At 43.7% G+C, this 16,589-nt stretch overlaps 1 protein-coding gene and 1 long non-coding RNA gene across 5 annotated transcripts in view; one reads left to right on the top strand and one right to left on the bottom strand.

Annotated features, from left to right (window-relative positions):
• The window catches only part of LOC128329543 (uncharacterized), a 471,544-nt gene that overhangs the window by 202,026 nt on the left and 252,929 nt on the right, over positions 1–16,589 (bottom strand). The gene's annotated exons all lie outside the window — the stretch shown is intronic.
• Positions 1,891–16,589, top strand: part of LOC128328774 (uncharacterized) — a 55,902-nt gene continuing 41,203 nt past the window's right edge. For 3 of the 4 annotated variants that reach the window (XR_008309390.1, XR_008309387.1, XR_008309389.1), the window contains exon 1: positions 11,529–11,974. This is a non-coding gene — a long non-coding RNA (uncharacterized LOC128328774). Of the gene's footprint in view, positions 1,922–11,528; positions 11,975–16,589 lie in introns of those variants that run through there. The other variant, XR_008309391.1, reaches the window with a different exon arrangement.

Here is a 16,589-nt window from a genome sequence, read left to right on the forward strand (position 1 = left end):
AAGCCCTCCAAGATCCCTTCCAAAATTTGATGATTTTATGACTCTTATTAAATAATTTTATGAGTTAAATAAATGGTACTGCAAAAGAACTTTATGGACTATCAGGAAATAAAATATATGAACCTGGCCCTGGGCATAATAATGCAATGATTTTTCCACCTTTTAAACGGTTGTTTTAAAATCTGCCCACAGTTTCCGTTCTGCAGGCTCTGGTGTATTTATCTTATATTTGAGAAACCAGAGACTAAGGTGTTTCCCTCTTGTCCCTTTCCCCCAAAGTCTCATTTCATTCTTTATTTCCTTCATCTCATCCCACCCCCTCAACCAACGTCAGGACAATTTCAGCTTTTTGCTAACAACTTGCGGGAGGAAACAGAACTAGAACTGGTTTCCTTCCTGTAAGATCAATTCTGGTTGCCCTAAGATAGGGAGATGCTAGTTGAGTTCCCCAGTGCCTCCTTCTAATGCCAGCATGGCATGTTTTAAGATAAATCATCATACGGCAGAGGGAGGGAGGGAGATGGGGGAGAAAGCATGCTTCTGAGTTACATAGAGAGTTTTTTGGGTGGTTACCCCTGCTAAAGTGGCAATTCTCTTATATTTAGCAGGAGGAGAGCAACTGGCCCTATCTATCCCCAGCACAGCATCCCTCCAGTGGCTGTTGCTGGTGTCTGCGTTATGTTTCTTTTGTGAGCCCTTTGGGGACAGAGGAAAAGGGGGGAAAGGAAAGGTTGTGCCATTGAGTTGGTGTTGACTCATGCCTTTCAGCATCTTCCTATATCGCTGCTGCCTGATATAGGAGTTTCCCATATTCTGGGAAACACACCAGCAGGGATTCGAACCAACAGCCTCTTGCTCTCTAGGCAGGTTGCTTCCCTGCTATGCCATTAGGTGGCTTTGGAGACAGGGGAACATCTTATTTATGTATTATTTATTTTTCTGTGTAAAGTGCTTTGAGAACTTTCATTGAAGAGCGGTATATAAATATTCATTGTCGTCATAGTGGTTACAAAGAGAGGTTTTTTTTGAGAGTTACATAAAGGGATTTCTGTATGAATGCATAGAGATGGATGAGTACACAAAGAGATGTTCAGGGGTGTGTGTGTATGTGTATCTATAGGAGAGAGAGAGAGAGAGAGAGAGAGAGAGAGAGATATGAATTGTGGGCTTCTGCTAGAACTCCTGCCATTTTTGTCATTGAATATTTTCAGAATGGCAAGCTGTGTATCTTGATAGTTTAAAAATATATATCAAATAGCTGGATTTAAAAGCTGTTATGCCAAGCGAGAGGAGAGGCAGACAATATTGTTCCAGGAGAACTTCAGACATATCAACAGGTGAGCTTCTGTCCATTGGTTGCTTCTCTGACTTTCACTGATTTTTTCTGAGTGAGTTGGACTGCTGATCCTTTAGCCGTTTATAATATGAGATGCATTCCTGGTGCATTCCTAAAAGTTTATCTGTATTTCTGTCTATCCAGCTCATCTTTAAACCTTCTACATTGCATGAGTCCTTAGGTAGATCTGGATGAAAGATTATGGAGCTGTCTAGAAACTATTCGTGTGTATGCTTAAGAAATGAAAAATGAAATATTTGTTTGGCTCCATGGAAAGTGATTGCTTGCTGTTCTCATGTGTTAGCCCTGCTTTTTGAATTTCTTTCAAAATCATTTCTTTCAAATCATTTTTTTCTGAACAAGGAAGTTTTTGTAAGGGTGCTAGTCCCAGTTGCCACAGTGATAGGTTTCCGTACAAAATGTTCAGCTCTGTGTGGGAAAACTAGAGGATGCTTTTGAAAGTTTTCTCCTGGAAAGAACAGGGAACTGTGACTTCAATATATAATTTTGCATAAATATATAATTCTGCAGTGAAGACAGAAATGGAAGGGAATAATGGAGCACAACTGATAAGCTTTTGCAAAGGTAGGTGTAATGGAAGGATGAGTGAAAGCAAGGATGAGTGAGAGGGAACATTGGGCAGAGTACAAGGGAGTGGCAGTGGAGACTGACAGTTTGACATGACAGTGGGGAGTGACAGCTGAGAGTGACACTTGGGAGTGACGATTGAGAGTGACAATTGGGAGTGACGATTGAGAATGACTGTTGGGAGTGACAGTTGAGAGTGACAATTGGGAGTGATGGTTGAGAATGACTGTTGGGAGTGACAGTTGAGAGTGACAATTGGGAGTGACAGTTGAGAATGACTGTTGGGAGTGTCAGTTGAACTATTAAGGATGACTGAAAGAGGCTGCTGATGAAGAAAGCTGATCAAAGAATAATGCTGGTTGTAGTACAGTCCCTTAGTTTGGAACATTTCTTCATTTTTTAATTAACTCACTGCCTGTATCTGGAATCATGTATTTTGGACAAAACTTGTATTCTTTTAAAACATGGGTTTCTTCTGGTCTGGATGTACTGTATTCTAAACATAATGTATCCTAGTCACATTCTTGTCTTGAAAATGCACAGGTAGATGCATTATAGGAGAGTCCTGCTGATGTCTAACTCCAGATGGTGGCAGCAACTACTTATTTTGGGGATACTTTTGGGGAAGACTAGCCCCAGTGGCCAGGATGGACTCCTAGAAATGGTCCTAATTTGGATTACTAGTTGACTTCTGGGGGTCAGAGCCTTGAGTGGGACCCCACCTATGTCATAGTATGCTATATTTTCCCCCTCCCCCAAATCTGACAAAAGAAAATAGCTAGTTTGCTCCCATTGGATATTCTTGTTAATGTGATGTATTACTGTGGCATCATGCCATGGAAACCTGTAGGCAATCTACCGTAACATATCTCGTGGTTCCACAATGCTATACACCCTCGCAACACCCATCACTCAGACTAGAATTGTTTCTGGTGCAGGGAGGGAGGAGATTGAAAGGGAGGGTGAGGCTTGCCTCCATATTTACATCACTATTTTGAGAGTATTTTGAGAGTACCGGTATCTCTTTTTCTAAGTTCAGTGAAGATGCAAAGTTTCAGCAAGTAATGGTCCTCACCTTATCACCCTGCTGCCGTTAGAAATGTTGGGAACTGGACCAGGCAGACTTTGGTGTGGCCCTGGAAGGCAAATCGTGTGTTCTGATGACTCTCAGCAATACTTTTAAAAAAGAAGACACTGTGTTGTTGAGCGTCTAATTTTAGGTTCAGACACAGTTAATGGTGTGAATCTATTTCTTGTTTGTTTCCAAAAGAGGGTTGTTGGGTTTTTTTGTATGGGACTGTAACACTGTGAGGTCCCAGCCACAGTGAGCGAAGGCTTGACAAAAACTTCACTTCCTCTCAGCTTGTGGGTATTACTTTGTGTAAATATGAGGTGGGCATCTTGCTTCTGCAGCTATGGACCACGGACAGGAGAGCGTGGTGGTGTGGCTGGGGTGTGGGGGGGGGAGAGCCCTGCACACTCTCCTTATCAGTACTTGTGTATTTGCAAAGATCAAAGTAAGAGGAGGGGAGAGTGATTGTGTGGGAGTTTGGAGCTGGTGGTTAGGGTGTGCGCGGGCAAACCACGCGTTCCCCCAGCATTTTATCAAAGGTGGACAAAAAGCCGTCTTACTCTGCTCCTGGCTCCCATACAATCAATCTTTCCCCTCCTCTTACCTTGATCTTTGCAAACAAATAAGCACTGAGCTCTCCCACCCTGGCTGTGTTTTCCTCTGACCCTCCTTAGGGTTGCGAGAACCACCCCTGCATCTTTCAGCCTAATCTACCTGATCTACTGAGTTGTAGTGGATAAAATGGGACAACTCCATGCATGTATCTTCTGTGATGTGATCAATCCATCCGTTTTGGGGGCTTTATGGGGCCTGGGAAAGGCTTCCTCAGAGACTGTTCTTCTCTTTTTCAAAGGTATGTTGATCCCAGCTGCCATTTTCTGGCTGACTTGGAGTGAGTGGTTGATCTTGGTATTTGTATGGTGGGGAATCACTGTGCCGCCGTAGCCGTAGTTTCCACAGTGATATAGACCCTGACAGTAACTCCTCTTCTGGATCACATAAAACAGAACAGCAACCACTGTTTTTTAAAAAAACAGCAGTTTAGAAGTTAAATTAAAAGCCGGGCAGAAGTTCAAACAGATCGGCTATGGCCACAGGCTTTTCCAAAAAGGAGGGTCTTCAGCTTTCTTTAAAAACAGCCAGGGACTCAGGCCAATGCCCAAGGAGGATGGTCCATAGGCAGGGTACCACAACCAAAAAGTCCCATCCCTGCTTGTTGCTATATGGACCAAAGTCCAAAGAGCAGGGCTTGAGATCAAGACCTGGTGAGGTTCACCTGGGTATAAGTGATCCTTCAGTATACCGATCCCAGACTATGAAGGGCTTTAAAGGTTCACATCAGTGTAACAGAGGTAGGATGGAGATACCCCAAAGCTGACCCTTCTTTATAACAGCATGCTCCAAACAACTAGGCTGTGAGGAGATTTGGGATTAAACACACTGAACACAGACCAGCAGGTGGTTTCTATTACCGGAAGTAAAGAATTATTTACACGTTGAATCTTCCAGTTGCACCAGGCAGACTGACTCCTCCTCCTCCTCCTCCTCCTCCTCCTCTTGAGCTAACTTTCCCTGGGACGTAGCAGGCAGTCACTCCTGGGACAGCATCCAGCCAATCTGCTCTGTGGGGCATCCAAGGCTTTGACAGCAACTTTTTGCTAATCACAAACTGAGGGGTGGGCTGGTTTGCAAACCATTGCCTGCACGAATTCCAGCACTTTTAAATTTGAGATGGTTTCTCTCTTTCCAAGCTCCTTGAAAATGTAAACTCCCCAACAGTAAGAATACAGAGATGGATGCCCACTGGAAACTTCCATCTGGAGAAAGCCTTATGCATAAAAATGTCATTTCCAGGCTGCCATAGACGTATCAGATCATAATGCCTTGATTCTTATTTCGACAGAAAACAATCTCCTGCAGGTTTCAAGCATTATCCATTTGTACTAGCCAACCCCGCACAGAGCATCTGTGTGGCGCTTTGGAGCCGGCTGTTTTCCCCTCCCTCTTCCTCCTGCCCTGGCCTCTCCTCTCTTCCCCTTCCGTCCGGTCCGCGCTCTCCAGCCCTCCTCCCCTCCCGTTCCTCTCCCCATACAGAGCCGCCGTTTTTTCTCCCTCCCATCTGCCCGCCGCCCGCCGCCGCCATTCTCTCCCCCGCCAGCTGCCCGCCGCTGCCTTTCCCCCCCGCCCACTGCCCACCACCGCCTTTCTCTCCCCCCGCCCGCTGCCGCTGGCCAGCAGCCACTGCCGGCACTTTCTTCCCCCTCTCCTCCTCAGTCCTCACTTCGGAACTCTCACAGCGTGTTGCGAGAGTTCTGCCGCCAAATCCTGGGCACGCATGTCCCAAGAGAATTAAATATATAGATACTTAACCTTCCAATTATTTATGGCCCAATCCTGGAATTGTTTGCTTGGGAATAAAGCTGGGATGTGACATGTGGCCGGGAACATGCATCCTGGAATACCCACAGCTGTGATCTGGTTAAGATAGCCAACCAACTTTGTTTACCAGTATTGTATTGAGTTGGAGAGCTGGTCTTGTGGTAGCAAGCATAAATTGTTCCCTTTGCTAAGCAGGGTCCATCCTGGTTTTCATTTGAATGGAGACCACATGTGTGAGCACTGTAAGATATTCCCCTTCCGGGATGGGACTGCTCTGGGAAGAGCACTTGAAGGCTTGCATGCAGAAGGTTCCAAGTTCCCTCCCTGGCATCTCCAAATAGGGGTGAGAGGGATTCTTGCCGGCACCCTTCAAGAAGCTGCTGCCAGTCTGTGTAGTCAATACTGAGCTAGATGGACCAGTCGTCTGACTCAGTATATGGCTGCTACATATGTTCCTGAACAAAAAGCACATCCTACCCAGATCATGCCTAGCAAACGATCACTTCCCCAATCTCCTACCTCAATTTTTGCTGGCAGAACTCCAGTTCTCAGGAGTGCACACAGGGCATGGAGCCTGTCTGGATGTTAGGTCCTTATATTTAGGATTGCAGCCCAGGTTTTTGATAGACCGTCCATCACTGTGGTAGTAGATACCACTGCTATAGTAATATGCACCATGATACATGGCTTTGCAAAATCCAGAAGAGACGAGAACACTTGGCAGGGGGTGGCGGGGGGGGGGGGGGACATGGTAGAGATGGAAGAAGGCAGCTGGAGAAGCATTTTGGAAGTCGTCTGGTGCTCCCCCATCAGCATCCGTTTTATCATTCCAGCAAAAAGCTTTGAACGATGAAACGGATTGAAAATCTAAAACAGACCCACATACGCCACATCAACCATTACATGGTTGGTGGTTATAGGGTCATTGAGTATACAATACATATCAGGTACATTCATCCTGCCATATATTGATTCTTCCCTAAATCTCTGAATTACTCTGGCAACCCCTGCTAACTTGGCAAAGAGGCACCTTTTAATGTGGTGATTCTCTTTATTTAGCAGGGGGTGAGTAACTGGCCCTCTCCACCCCCAGCACAGTACCTCCAGTGACTGTTGCTGGTGTCTAAATTATGTTCTTTTTAGATTGTGGGCCCTTTGGGGACAGGGATCCATCTTATTTATTTGTTATTTCTCTGTGTAAATTGCCCTGAGCCATTTTTGGAAGGGCGGTATAGAAATCGGATAGATAGATAGATAGATAGATAGATAGATAGATAGCCAGCGTGGTGTAGTGGTTAGAGTGCTGGACTAGGACCGGGGAGACCCGAGTTCAAATCCCCATTCAATCATGAGACTTGCTGGGTGACTCTGGGCCGGTCACTTCTCTCTCAGCCTAACCTACTTCACAGGGTTGTTGTGAGGAGAAAACTCAAGTATGTAGTACACCGCTCTGGGCTCCTTGGAGGAAGAGCGGGATATAAAATGTAAAAATAAATAAATAATAATAATAATAGATAGATAGATAGATAGATAGAAATCAGGGTGTCAGGGCTTTCTCTCTGATCTTTCTTGGTGCCAGGGCAAATCAGGCCCCTTTAGAAGTGATGTGTGGATTGTGATTGCTCAGGAGAAAGTGTAGAATAGCAGCTAGAATTTGCAAACCAACATCATCATAAACAAACCAACCACACTGCGATGAGAACATAGGTTGCTGGGCACTCTTGCGGGAGGCTGGAATATTCCTGCAGGTGGATGACTATGACAGCTCTCGCAAATTGTAATGACTGTCTAGGGGTATTTTAGGGCAGTCACTGACAGTGCTGAGGAGGAGGAGGAGATTGCTTCAGTGATGGCAACATCCAGGCAGAAGGGCATACACTCACACTACATAACAGACTCTACATTTTGCAACCAATGGAGCAAAACTGGTCATTTCCTTCCTTGGTCTCTGAAGGGATTTTTGTATGGATCTATATCACTGTGCCCCCACTCCATCCACAATGAGTGAGGTCTTGACAAAAACTTCATTTCCTTTCCACTCTGGGGGAATTGCTGAGTGCAGGGGTTCTCTGCCTCAAGGCTCCAGATGTGATTGGACTACAACTCCCACCATCCCATCTGAGGAGAGCTGGTCTTGTGGTAACAAGCATGACTTGTCCCCTTAGTTAAGCAGGGCCCGCCTTGGTTGCATATGAATGGTAGACCAGATGTGTGAGCACTGTAAGAGATTCCCCTTATGGGAAAAGCAGAAGGCTCCAAGTTCCCTCCCTGGCAGCATCTCCAAGATAGGGCTGAGAGAGACTCCTGCCCGCAACCTTGGAGAAGCCGCTGCCAATCTGTGTAGACAACACTGAGCTAGATGGACCAATGGTCTGACTCCATATATAGAGGCTTCCTATGTTCCTATATTCCATGCCACAGTGGCCAAAGGAAGATGGGAAGACAGTCCAACAATATCTGGGGATTCAAGGCTGAGAACCATGCAGGAACAGGGAGTATCCCAGAATATCCCACAGCCATCTCCAATTAATTCCCATTAAGGAATAATAGCCTTCTTTGGTCAAAATTCCAGGTTCTCCTTTCGAATTATCCACTGGTTTCTTGAATGATCAATCAGTGCTGAATGAGGAGATGGCCACTTAGCAGTCCCGTTATTATGTCCCCCAATTTATTGTACGAATTATATAGCATCCCTCCTCCTCTGCAGGATGCAGGAGGCCTTGCCATCTTTCTGGGCAATACCACCTCCTAGTGGACATATGGAAGATGGCAAGAGATGTTTCATGGTGGCTACCAACAGCCTTTGTCTCTGTATCAATCTGATCCTGGTCTGCTTTTGCACAGTCAAAGCAACATCATAAGAAGCGATCCATCTATCAAGAAATGAAGTCTCTACTATTTCCGAATCTTTGGCAGGAAAAATCTGGCCTTCCTTTCATATTCTGTAAGAAAAAGTAAGAAAGAATTTCATACGAAAATGACAAATATTTATATCTTATATTATACATGATATATATGCTACTAAAAAAACAACTCTGCAGGCCCTTAAGAGAATAAATATACAGACTTGGCTGTGGGCTCTTCAATGCATAGGAAGCAATGAATTCCCAGCATTGACCCCTCACCAGTTGCATGAAACATGCTTTATTATCCCCTAAGATAATGGGATAACATGGCGAGTTATCTGTGTTACTTTTAAAAGGGGATATCCTGTGATGCTCCCTGATGGATTCCAAGGTGCCAGTCAGTGATAAAGACGTGCATTTTCTGTGCCAACTTGAAAAGGCGCAGGATGTGGAGAAAGATAACATCATTAGCAGTTTTTGTATTGAGACGTAACACTGTGGCTGCTATATTGTCCCACACTAGTTTCTGCCAATGCTAAAACTGTGGTCGCCACTTAGAGGTGAAGTAACATCTTGAATGTTGGAGAAGCAGGGCTGGACTTTTGCAAAGACAAATGAGATGACAAATTCTCTAATTGCAGTACTCATGCATCTGCATCTGCATCTGTATCTATTCTTCTTCTGGCCCAAAGCATAAGCTGGGTTGTGTGTGGCCCACATTTCCTTCCTTCCTTCCTTCCTTCCTCACACCCTCTCCCTCTCTGTGCACTGTAGTCTTTTCCACGACCACAGCCAGTTAGTTCCAAAGAAACCTAGCACATTTCCTGGGAGTGCAAGGGGAAAAAAATAACACACTTCTGGTAGTCACTGTTTATTTATTTATTTATTTACCACATTTCCATACTGCCCAAAACTTGTGTGTCTGGGTGGTTTATAATTAAAATCATTGCAACATGGGGTGGGTTTGCGTTCCGTTTCAGGCTTGGAATGGAACGCAAATCCCTTGGAATGTTCCACTGGAACATCCGGCTCGGAACACTCAAAATGTCCTGGGGGCCATTTTGGATTCCAAAATGGGTTGTGGTGGTCTGTTTTGACCTTGTGTTGTGGTCGTCTGTTTCAACCTTGCAACCCGTTTCAAGTCTTCACTTAGAGGTGAAGTAACATCTTGGACGTTGGAGAAGCAGGACTGGACTTCTGCAAAGACAAATGAGAAATTCTATAATTGCAATACTCATGCATCTGCATCTGTATCTATTCTTCTTCTGTCCAAAAGCGTAATCTGGGTTGCATGTGACCCACATCCCACATCTCTCTCTCTCTCTCTCTCTCTCTCTCTCTCTCTCTCTCTCTCTCTCTCTCTCTCTCTCTCCCCCCTCCCTCCCTCTCTCTATGCACTGTAGTCTTTTCCACGACCACAGCCAGTTCCAAAGAAACCTAGCACCTTTCCCGGGAGTGCAGGGGAAAAAAAAACCTACTTCTGGCAGTTACTTTATATTTATTTATTTACCACATTTCCATACTGCCCAAAACTTGTGTCTCTGGGTGGTTTAAAATTAAAATCATTGCGATATTAAAATCATTAACATTAAAATCATTTGAAACCCAACAGTAAAAGTATTAAAACTATAAATCTAATTAAAAGCCTGGATGAACAAATATGATGTCAGTGCCTTTTTAAAAGTTGCCAGAGATGGGGAAGCTCTTATCTCAATAGGGAGCACATCCCAAAGCCAAGGGGCAGTGACAGAGAAGGCCCATCCCTGAGTAGCCACCAGATGAGCAGCTGATGGCAACCATAGACGTACTTCTCCAGAAGATCTCAACAGGCGATGGGGCTCATGGCAAAGAAGATGTCCTCTTTAAAGCTTCTTTTAAAAGTATGTTGTGGAAGACATTGTTAGAATAAAAATTAAAAGTCGAGCTTGCCTGTTTCCTACCTGTGCCCCGGAAAATACCTACTGGGGTGGTGAGGGTGGCAAAGCAGGGGAGAGGCTAAAGAGGCTGAATTCCTTCAGAAGTGAATGGGTCTGGTTTGGCTATAGTTGTTTTGATTCAGACTGAGGTGGCAGTGTCCTAGTTTGGTCTGGTTGGTTTGGGAATCGACACTTAAGTTCCTGACTTTCATCAAATCACATCTATATCAAGTCAGCCACCAACACCTTACTAGCCCTTATGACTGCCAAGGTGTAGATTTCAAACGGAGTAGGATATCTTGTGGTCATCCAGCAGTGTTTGGTTGCTTGGACTAGCTCTTGCACCTTCTCACGAAGAGCAGGAGCATTGTGCAAAATGGCTAAATCTATGTCATGGCATTTGGTGCAGAATTCTAATGTGTTTATGGTAATTTTGTCTCAACAGCATATAAACAGCGTGGCTGGAAAGAGGGTGGGAAAAAGAAGAGAGGACTGCAACCTCATCAGCCCGTATGCTGCTCCCAGTACACTGACTTCTCTATGTATTAGGGATATGCACAGCGTGGGTTTGCATTCCGTTTCAGGCTTGGAATGGAACGCAAATCCCTTGGAATGTTCCATTGGAACATCTGGCTCGGAACACTCAAAATGTTCTGAGGGCCATTTTGGATTCCAAAATGATTGTGGTGGTCTGTTTCGACCTTGCATTGTGGTGGTCTATTTCAACCTTGCAACACTCAAAATGTCCCGTTTCAAGTCGGAACGTTCTGAGCTCAGAATGTTCTGCACACCCCTACTATGTATTTCTTCCTTGTACAAAAATGTAGGGAACATTTGTACAATCTGGGGTGATTGTTCTACCTAAAACATGGCCATGTGAATTGTCCTCAGTTTCTGTTGTGCAAACTCCAGTGTCCTTTTCATTCATTCTCAAGCAGCCAAAGGAGAAAGTGTCTCCCTCTTTGTTTCCCCCTCACCCAAAACTAATTTCATGGGCTGACATCACACATTTGCTGGGCCGCCTAGCTGCATTAAATCTGGAGATTACGTTCCAGACTAATGTTATGCTAGCACAAACCTCCTTCCACCTTCAAACTGTGGTGCACCTTCTGCGGGCCAGATGCTTCCTCCATCCTTTTGCCTTGCAGGGAACCTTTATACAATAGCACACAAATGCAGCTTCTGAATTTTGTACAGCTACATGGTTTTCCTGTGCATGCACAACTTTGTTCTGCCAGCGTTTCCTTAGTCTGGAGGCCAAACATTATTAATGGAGGCCAAACATCATCTCATCTCGCCTCTGCAACCAACCTTGTCTTTGCCAGTTCCTGCTTTACATTGTGGGAGGAAACAAAGAGAATATTTGGCTTCCTGCCCAAGATTTATTCTGGATGCCTTGAGTGAGAGAGCACATTTATTCCTCTGTGCTTAATCATGAGAGCTTCTTGGTTTCCATACCAAGAGTTGCATACAACAGTCAAGGCAGTTATGATATTTTTAAGAGATGAATAATTATAAGGTGGCGAGAGGAGGAGTCAGGAAGAGAGTGTTTGTTCCTGAATTACATTTGGAGTCATCTAAAGAGCAGCACTGATAGATATTATTCATATATGGATGTCTAGAGACAGATTGACAGCAGTGAGCCTGTGAAGATGTTCTTGACAAGCAGGAGAAAAAGGATAATGATGTGGATATGCCTGAACACCTGCTATTTTTGCAACTCACCATTTCCCAAAAGGATGTTTTTAAAAAAATAATAAAATGGCTCGTGTGGAAAATGGTTTTGCTTTGTGAGAGGAGAGGACAGCAACATCTGTTTGCACCTGGAAGACATCAGGTTTGTATGGAAGTAGCTGGGTTGCTGTTACTGCCTTTCTGTTGCTGGTTTTCCAATGTGATCTGTGCTGTGTTGAATCCCCTGATTTCTGTACTGGGGATGAGTAGATGGGAGGCAGAAATATTGATAGAGATGTAAGTATGGAATTGCATTGAGTTTTCCATAATGCAGGTTGGTCATAGATTTCTGACAAGGAATTCTTCAGTGCTGGCAGTTTTGGGCTGGAAATAGTGTTGGATGTTTTATATGCACATAATGGTCAAACTACAATTGTACACAGTGATGCAAGCCCATGCCAAAACTCCCATCGCGGCAGAGTCTGTTATGTTTCCTGGCTACCATAGATGTGTGGGATAATAATGCACTGGTTCTGAAAACATTCAGAGAAAATTCCCTCCTAGTATTAGCAGAATTAGTTAGGATGTCATTGATCTATAGATGGATGACATCATATTGATACTAGAAAATTGGATCATGATTCATTTGTGATTTTTTTATGGTTTTATATTTAATTTACTGATTATTTTTAAATATGGGTTTATTTAAAATAAATAAGGACAATGACAGTGGTGATGACAATGATTCCTTAAGCACCTAAAATGACAGGCAAGCACAAATGTATAATTAGCAATGATAAGGCATTGCCTAAATAAGCAGGCATGTCGATCCATCCCAGCTGCCATCTTCTAGATAATGTGGAGCTGAGTGGTGGCTCTTGGTATTTGTATGGTGGGAAATCACTGTGTCCCCGTATCTTCCACAGTGATACACACCCTGACATTAACTTCTTCTGGATCACAATCTATAAGGCAACTTATGGAGGTGTTTGTAAGCATAGAAACAAATACTAAAACAGCACAGCAACCACAGTTTTAGAAACAGTGGTTAAAAGCCTAAATTAAAAGCTGAATTCAACCAAATAGGCCAACAGCCAAAGCTAAAATTCTCTTGCCAAATTCAGTGAAAATCCAAATTCTCAAGCAATGCTGGCATGACTGTAAGAACACAAAGATGGATGTCCACTGTCAACTTGGGGAAAGAATTAGTCATAAAAACTAGATTTCCAGGCTATCATACTGTAGAAGTATCAGATCATAATGCCCTGATTCTTGTTTTGCCAGAAAACCATCTCCCACAGGTTTTCAGCTCGACACATTTGTGTATTTAAAGTGCTCCACTTATATATGGCCCAGTCCAGGAGTTGTTTACTTGGGAATAAGACTAGAACTCAACATTTGGCAGGAAACATGCATCTTGAAATGTCCAGATCTACTCCTTTGCAAATTGGCAACAGGGATTAAGAAGAGAAGGGGAGTGGCAGAGGGCAGAGCTATAAGACATGTCTTAGTCTCTGGTGTTTCCCTCTAGGTCACTCTAAACACATGTGTTTTGTTTCTAATGAATATATGTGTGTGCTTAGGGTTGCAGCCCAGGGGTCTGTGTGTGTACCATACACTTTCTGGCTCCCTCCTTCTGTAAGTAGCCATCCCTACACTCCAAAGAAGCTACCCCCCCTCCCAATGTGGTGGAACTTTAGGAATGGCATTTGAATGCACTGTGAAGAGCTGATCCTTCTTGGAAAGGAAGGAGACGTCCTGGAGCATGCACATAAATTCACATACAGACTTAAAAGCAATCTGTTGATCATCTGGGGAGGTTTTTGATAGACCATCCATCACTGTGGTAGTAGCCGTAGCTACTATATACACCATGATACATGGCTTTGCAAAATCTGGAAGAGACGAGAACACTCGGGGTGGGAGGACGTGGTAGAGACGGAGGAAGGCAGCTGGAGAAGCATTTTGGAAGTTGCTCCCCCATCAGCATCCGTTTTATCGTACTAGCAAAAAGCGTCCTGGCGCATGAATGTAAATCCACATACAGAATTAAAAGCAATCCGTTGATCATCTGGGGATGTTTTTGATAGACAATCCATCACTGTGGTAGTAGCCGCTAGTACCATAATATGCACCATGATACATGGCTTTGCAAAATCTTGAAGCGTCAAGAATACTCAGGGGAGGAACACCATAGAGATGGAGGCAGTCAACTGAGGAGACACTTTTGAAGTCACCCTAACACTCCTCCACAAGTATCCATTTTATTGTTATAGCGAAAGGCTGGGACAATATATAAATATGTGAAACTGAAAATCTAAAACAGATCACATAAGCAATAACAGCATTGGTGGTTACAGGGTCAGTCAGACTAAATTTCCAGGTTATTTTAGATGTATCAGATCACAATGTCGGGATTCTTATTTTAACAGAAACAATCTCCTTCAGGTTTCTAACTGTATAGAGTCATAAAGTTAACCCTCCATATTCTTATTGGCCAATTCTGAAGTTTTTTTTACTTGGGAGTAAGGCTGGAACATGACATTTGTCAGGAAACATGCAAATTGGAATGCGCACAGCTACCTATCCACTGCAAACTGGCAGCAACTGATCAGAGGAGAAGTGGAGAGGCAGAGAGCAGAGTGCAGTTCTCTGAAGTTGCCCTCTAAGCCCCTCAAGTTCCATGTGGCTTTGTTTTTACTATATAAAGCCCATTCTCATGTCCAAAAGCTGGATAGAAGGAGCGTCTAGCCAGGCTCCAAGCCCCATGCACACTATAGTGTTATAGTGTTGACTAAAATCAAAGTAGGAGGACAGGAGAGAGATCTGGGTAGGATGGCGGCGGCGAACCAACATCGTTTAGCCAGCATTGTATGAAGGGTGGGGGAAAAGCATGTTCTGCACCATCTTACCCGGATTGCAGCTAGTATGTTCTCCTATCTCTATTTTTGCTCACATAGGACTTGTAGCCTGGCAGAATGCTCCTCTCTCGCAGCTTTAGAATGAGTCCATATATCGAGGATTGAAGCCTAAGGGTCTGTATGTGTACAGTAGGCCTTTTGATTCCCTCCTTCTGTAGGCAGCCATCCCCACACCTCAAGGAAGCCACCCCCCAAATGTGGGGGAACTTCAAGAGTGGCATTCAGTGCTCTGTCAAGAGCTGATCCAGAAAAAAAGAAGATGTCCTGGCGCATATGCACAAATGAACATACAGGCCTAAAAGCAATCTGTTGGTAATCTGGGGAGGTTTTTGATTGACTGCACATCACTGTGGTAGTAGCTGCTGGTATAATAATATGCACCATGATATATGGCTTTGCAAAATCTGGAAGACTTGAGAATACTCACGGGAGAAACATTGTAGAGATGGAGGAAGGCAGCTGGCCAGCCAGTTGGGATGTCACCCAACACTCCTCCATCAGCATCCGTTTTATCATTGTGGTGAATGTCTGTGACAGGATATAAATATCTGAAATTGCTGTGCCTCTTAAGTTCATCTCCCCATAAATCTCTGAATCATCCTGTCAATCTATCACTATCTCCTCCAGCAATTTCCCCCTGAACCTTTTTGCTCCTAGGGCAAACCAGGCTACTTTAGAGGTGGAGTATGGATTGTGAACATCTTCTATTCCTATCCACATCACAGTAAAAAGTGTTTGTACTGAAGTGTACCACTGTGGTTGCTATACCATCCCACAATAGTTTCTGCCAGTGCTAAAACTGATCTTCATTTAAAGAGGAAAAAAGCATCATCTTGGATGTTGGAGAAGCATGGCTGGGCTTCTGCAGTCACAAAAGACAGATGGGGAGTCATACATAGGGAGTCATCTAAAGAGTTGCATTGATAGATATTTATAGGTGGATGTCTAGGGATGGCAACTTGATTCCCACCCCCAACCTGTCCCAACAATGAAATTTATGGATTGGAAAACAGTTTTGCTTTGTGAGTGGAGTAGAAAGCAATGCTTGCACCTGGAAGACGTCAGGTCTGTAAGTCATTAGCTGGGTTGTCTTTACTGCATTTCTGTTGCCAATTTTTGTGTGATCTGCAAAGCTGGTAGAAGGGAAAAATAAATATGAAATTAAAATATGGACAGGGCTTTCTTTCTTTCTTTCTTTCTTTCTTTCTTTCTTTCTTTCTTTCTTTCTTTCTTTCTTTCTTTCCCCCCCTCTTAGAAATAAGAGATAGAGCACGTGATAAAATTTGATGCTGACTTTTTTACTTTAAACCATTGGAACTGATAGAACACTCTCAACCTTATTGCAAACGTGCTCTATTTCCCCACATTTTTGGTATGCGATTTAGGACTGTTGTACTGTACATGCTGCTAATTGATTTCCGGACTAAGTTACTCAAGAGTGCTACTCGGAAGTTACTCTAAAGGACTATTTAATTCCATTAAGACTGCTCAGGAGTAATTTAGTTTGGATGTTAGGTGTGTGATGCTATCCCATAGTGTTCTATAGTTTCTCAAATACCTCAGCACTTGCTCAGACTGGAGTTATTGCTGGTACAAGGAGGGAAGGGACAGATCAGAAGGATGTGAAGTACCTCAATGTGAAAAAAATACTTTTTTTGTTTATCTCCCTACCAGTTCAACCAATAACCATCTTTTCAACAAGTGATGGCTGAATTGGAAGGGTTGCCATAGAGAAAGTGTGGAATTGCTTTGACTTCTCTTTCATGTGAGTTAGTCATAGATTTCTGACTGGGCATTCTCTAGTACTGGTAGTTTTTTGGTTTTATATGCACACAATGATGAGACAACATTTGGATA

The sequence above is a fragment of the Hemicordylus capensis genome, chromosome 6 (assembly GCF_027244095.1).
Source record: "Hemicordylus capensis ecotype Gifberg chromosome 6, rHemCap1.1.pri, whole genome shotgun sequence".
Classification (NCBI taxonomy): Eukaryota; Metazoa; Chordata; class Lepidosauria; order Squamata; family Cordylidae; genus Hemicordylus; species Hemicordylus capensis.